The 5686-nt window shown below is 53.9% G+C and overlaps 1 long non-coding RNA gene across 1 annotated transcript; it reads left to right on the top strand.

Annotated features, from left to right (window-relative positions):
• Positions 1-677: 677 nt before the first annotated feature.
• LOC112628277 lies at positions 678-2089 on the top strand. The gene is made up of 2 exons (XR_003120412.1): positions 678-901; positions 2008-2089. It is a non-coding gene; the product is annotated as an uncharacterized LOC112628277 (long non-coding RNA).
• The last annotated feature ends 3597 nt before the right edge of the window (positions 2090-5686 follow it).

The following is a 5686-nucleotide window of genomic DNA, read 5'->3' as shown; positions in this document are numbered from 1 at the left end:
GGGAGGACATGTTTGTCTGAAAAGGTTACTGAAGATTGTTTCACTCAAAGGATTTAGTTCTTTGCATCCTGGCCGCTTGGAGCCCAGAGCTGGGGGAGGTGGGAGACACAGTGGGGTTTTCAGCTCATCTCCGCTCTGGGTGGGCTGGGGGCAGGGGCAGGGACTGGGTGTCCGCTGTGGCTGCTGCTGCACTCCTTGCAAGAAGGGAGGGGGTTCTGGTGAGGAAGGGCCAGAGCCCAGGTGTTCACACCTGCTGTGTGCTGAGCCTGTGTGGGTGCTGCCCAGGTGTTCACACCTGCTGCGTGCTGAGCCTGCGCGGGTGCTGCCCAGGTGTTCACACCTGCTGCGTGCTGAGCCTGCGCGGGTGCTGCCCAGGTGTTCACACCTGCTGTGTGCTGAGCCTGCGCGGGTGCTGCCCAGGTGTTCACACCTGCTGTGTGCTGAGCCTGTGCGGGTTCTGCCCAGGTGTTCACACCTGCTGTGTGCTGAGCCTGTGCGGGTGCTGGGGACATGAGGACCCTGCCCCTGAGGAGTGTTCAGCCCTGGAGAGGGGCTGATGGCCATGCAGGTCACCATGGAGCCAAAGTTCTCAAATGGGGGCAATTGTGTCTCCCAGGGACCATTTGTCAATGTCACAATTGCCAAGGGATACTACTGGCATCTAGTGGGTAGAAGCCGGGCACTGCTAAAAATCCCACCATACACAGGACAGCTCCCCACCACGTGGACCTATGCAGCCCCCAAATATTAACAGGGTATCTCGGGACCACCCGCGGGCTGCCGGGGAGCCAACTTCTGCCTGGTCAGCTAACTCCGTGGTCCCGGGGCCTGGGGAAGAGCAAGGAGCAGCTGCAGACTGGCACATGCGATCCCCTCTCATGGCGCGATGCTGCCTGGTCAGGTACCTGCGCTTACTCATCAGGCCGCTCTCCCGTGGCCCTAGAGAGTGGCCCGTGGTCTTTGGCTCTAGGGTAGTGAGAGCCTGTGGGCCATGGGAGGGTCCAGACCTTTTCTTAGGCTCTTCAAGTCCCAGCACACACACGGGGAGCGGCTCTCCTCTCAGGGTGGCCGGGGCCCTACTGGACTTGGAGAGATGCAAGCCCTAAACAGGGGGCTTTCTTCATACTCAAGCATCCAGCTGCCTCCTCTGGCCTGTCTCTGAAAATGGACATGAGGCTCCCGCCTCTGTCCCCGCTCCAAGACTTTCCTGCCCGGAGCACTGAGGCCCAGATAAGAACAACCAAATAGGGCAGAGGCCAGATCAGAGTCCACACCTTACCTTACTTTTTTGAACTTCCCTGCACCTTCCAGATAAAACCTCCATCTGCCCTTCCAATGACGTGACTTTGCTTCAACTTGCTTTTTTCTTTTTCTTTTCTTTTTTTTTTTTTTTGAGACAGAGTCTCACTCTGTCGCCCAGGCTGGAGTGCAGTGGCGCAATCTTGGCTCACTGCAACCTCCACCTCCTGAGTTCAAGTAATTCTCCTGCCTCAGCCTCCTGAGTAGCTGGGATTACAGGCGTGTGCCACCACACCCAGCTAATTTTTGTGTTTTTGGTAGAGATGGGGTTTCACCATATTGGCCAGGCTGGTCTTGAACTCCTGACCTTGTGATCTGCCCGCCTCAGCCTCCCAAGTGCTGGGATTCCAGGTGTGAGCCACTGTGCCCGGCTAACTTGCTTTTCTAACTGCACCCCTTGTCCCTCTCAAAGCCCTAGACTCTTCCAAGTCCCTGCCCTCCTGCCACGGAGCCCACCTCCCACCCCATCAACACTGAGTCTGCCTCCCCGACCTCGTCCCCACTGACAAGCCCAAATTTCACTGTCCCCTGTTTGGTCACTCATGCCCCAGTGCTTCCGTTCAGCACTTACTGCATTTGAAATTCAAACAAAAGAAAATGGCTTTAGTAAACTTTTTTTTTTAACCAAAACAAAACCTTCTTGTACTTTTTAAAAACACAGAAAAGTATAGAGAAGAAAACAAAAGCCTTAAAATGCTTCACTCCTAGAAAGCCGCCGCTAACAGCTGGAGAACATCCCTGCCCGTGTCTCAGTGCAAATACACACCAATAAATCCACGTTTCCAACTCCACAGAAGCGGGATCTCTTTGCGGCGGCTGCTCGTTCATCCATCAGTGTGACATGGAGAACCTTCCGTGTCAATACAAACACCCGTGCGCTCGCTGACCCTGTCGCAGGAACGTATTCCATGGGATCGGGATCTACAGATTGTCATCGAATTCTTCAGTTCCCAGTTAATGGACATTTAGATGATTTCCAACTTTTTATTTTAATAAACAAGACAAGATTGTCCAATGTATACTTTGAACCAATGGTAATCATAAAAGTAATAACTACAGTGCATTCAGCACCATTTACATGCTTGGCATCCCTGGAAGCACTTTATACGCAGTAACTCATTTACTCCTCCCAACAAGCCTGCAAGGCAGGTTCTGTTAGTGCCCATTTTACAGACAGGTAAAGTGAGGCATGGAGTTTATGCTAGAGGTCAAAAGTTAGTAAGGGGTGGCTGGGCGCAGTGGCTCAGGCCTGTAATCCCAGCACTTTGGGAGGCCAAGGTGGGCAGATCACGAGATCAGGAGATCAAGACCATCCTGGCTACCACAGTGAAATTCCGTCTCTACTAAAAATACAAAAAATTAGCCAGGCATGGTGGCAGAAGCCTGTAGTCCCAGATACTCAGGAGGCTGAGGCAGGAAAATGGCATGAACCTGGGAGGCGGAGCTTCCAGTGAGCTGAGATCACGCCACTGCACTCCGGCCTGGGCAACAGAGCGAGACTCTGTCTCAAAAAAAAAAAAAAAAAAGTTAGTAAGGTGCAGAGCCTTCATAACCAACTTGCCCATGCTGGGGGAAATGTTTCTAATCTTTTCAATAATCTAATGGGGGGTGCAGAAAATCTCAATGTTGCTTTTATTTTCATTTTTGTTACTCATCAGGTTGATTTCTAGTTTTGGTTTTTTTCTAAGTGTTGATAAGCATTCTTTTTTTTTTTTTTTTTTTAAGAGATGGAGTCTCCCTCTGTCACCCAGGCTGGGGTGCAGTGGCACAATCATGGCTCACTGCAACCTCGAACTCTTAGGCTCAAGGGGTCCTCCTGCCTCAGCAGCCTGCGTAGCCAAGACTACAGGTACACACTACCACGCCCAACTAACTTATTTCTATTTTTATTTAAAAATAATTTTCTGTGTAGAGATGTGGTCTCATTGTGTTGCCCAGGCTGGTCTTGAACTCCTGATCTCATGTGATCTTCCCACCTCGGCCTCCCAAATAGTTGGAATTATAGGCATGAGTCACTGTGTGCAGCCTTAATTCTTTTATGAATTACTTAGCCACGTCTTTTTCTCATTTTTCAACGGAGGCCTTCTCAGTTTATTGATGTATTACAGTGCTTCATACACCGTGAACTAGCCCTTTGTTTTAGAGAGGGAGGCCCTGTGGGCAGGGATCGCACCCTTCTCACCCCGTTTCCCCAGCCTGTCATGGAGTTGGCTGCCAGTACCTGGGATTCCAGGAGGTGTGACACCTTCATTGTTCAAAGGGGGGCTCTGGAAGCTCCTAGCACTTGACAGGGGCCCGACCTATTTATCATTGACTCTAATGTCTGTTCTGCCCCCTTGGCCCAAATAATAACTCCCTCTGTTTGCTCGGAGCTTGTAGAGTTCATAGAATGAACGTCCTCACACACTCATGTGATTTGATGTGCACGCAGCCAGGCGAGCCAGGCATGATGCATGAGCCCCTTGTCAGAAATGAAGAGACTGGGACTCGTAACACAGAACACTCCAAAGCTCCCGTGGCCGAGACTGACATCCAACTCGGGGCTTCTTGGTCCAAGGCTCACCTGCTCCATCTCTGAGTGACAAACTCAAATCAGGGGCGTCTCTGAGGCCCTTGTTTTGCTTACCTTTGCAAACCTTAGTTTGCTGGTCAGAAGAATGGGGTGGAATTTTCTGCCTGCAGAGGACAGGGACCTCTAAAGGCCTGGCTCCCCGACACGCCTGGAGACTGGCACACAGCAGGCCTTGCACTCGCCCGGTTCCGGCCCCGTCAGGCCAGGGCTGTGGGCCAGGCCAGCCTGCCTCTCAGAGAGCTCCCAGCTGGGGCTGAGCTCAGGGAAGGAGCCCAGGGAGCAGCGAGTGAGCGAGCAGCGGGCAGCACAACGGCCCCTTTGTGCCTGTTGCTAAGGGCCCGGCTGTATTTACTCAGCCTCAGTAAACAGGAGGTGCTGGAGGCCCCGCTCTGTTATGACAACTTAAAGAGCATTTTCTTTCCTTCCTCAGGCTGCTCATGCTCCAGGTGGCTCCAGGTGGCTCCAGGTGAGTTCCCGTAGTGGAGGGGCTTCTCCAGGGCTGAGCTGGAGCCCAGTGGTAGGGCTGGGGAGCATCAGAAAGGTCACTTGGCTCGGCCCTCGAGGCTCTGATAGGGACGCTGACACTGGAGGGGGTCCCGGGCGCAAGGTCACAGAGGAGGGTCAGGCCAACACAGGCCTGACAGCTGCGGTCTGTCTGCACAGAGCTGATTTGGGAAGCGTCCACCTGTCCCTCACCCGCTGGTTGTCAGCATTTGGCTAAGTCCCCAGGCCATTCCCTGGGGAAATTAGAGGTAGGCTGCCCCGCTCACCTCCACCCAGAAGTTTCTGGAACCAGGCCCTTGGAGGCAAACAACCTGAACCATGGTCATTTTTTAAGGGTCTTAATGTCTTACCAACACATGGAGATCACTTTATAAGAATCACAATATTGTTTGTAATGCTCACGATGAACCAATTACCACTTTCAGCCCCCGTTGGGGCAATAGCCTAGTGGTAGATACCAAATAGATACAGGATTTATTTCCAACACATCCAGGTTTAGGGGCCATAGGAGGTGCATCCAGTGATGGGACCCTCCCTAGTGGCTGTAAAACAAACTTCCTCTGGCCCTGCAGACAACGTGGTTGTGCCTGAGGCTGTAACCTCCTTTGGAGAGAATGTCAAAGGCTTATGTTTGAGGCCCTCAGTGAGCAAGAAGCCTCCTGTGGCAGGCCCAACCCAAGGCAGCTGGCAGCTGGGGCTCCTGTGTGACCTTCAGCCAGTGCCCACCCCCTCTGACTCCCTTCCTCCTAGGGAGGGGTGAGCTGTGCTGGGGCGCTGCCTCTCCCCACACTGAGGGCTCGGGAGGGCTGGGGTGGAGGCTTTTCTGTACTGGAAACTGATCTCCAAGAATCCCCATGACCCCTGGGCAGGTGCCTGGGGGCGTCCGCCAGGCAGGGAGCTTTTCCTGCTGGAGTCCCGCCCTCTCCTCCAGCCGCACACAAAGTTCTGTGTACTTTGGTGTGGCCTGGACTCCAGGCAGGGAATCCTTTGGGGAACCGAGCTGCTGTGTGGATTTCCTCCACGGTGGGGGCAGCCCATCCTGGGGAGGCCTCCTTGCCCCAGGGCCACCTTGTCCTGGCAAATAACCTACAGCTCAGGGTTCGGCCTGGGGTGGCTGCGATCCTGGCCCAGTGTTCTGTAAACAAGCCAGCTCTGGCTCCCAGCCCGGCAGGGGAAGGTCAGGGGCACGCAAGAGCACACAGGCCCCCTCACCTGGGTTGGTGCCACTGGGCTTGCCCCCAGGAGAAGCTCACCCTGCAGTCTGGGGCTCCCACCGGACCCTGCACTTACCCCTCAGCACGTTTTTCCGGC

This window comes from Theropithecus gelada, chromosome 7b (genome assembly GCF_003255815.1).
Source record: "Theropithecus gelada isolate Dixy chromosome 7b, Tgel_1.0, whole genome shotgun sequence".
Classification (NCBI taxonomy): domain Eukaryota; kingdom Metazoa; phylum Chordata; class Mammalia; order Primates; family Cercopithecidae; genus Theropithecus; species Theropithecus gelada.
Note: the sequence above shows the minus strand (reverse complement) of the source record. Positions and strands in the feature narration are given on the sequence as shown.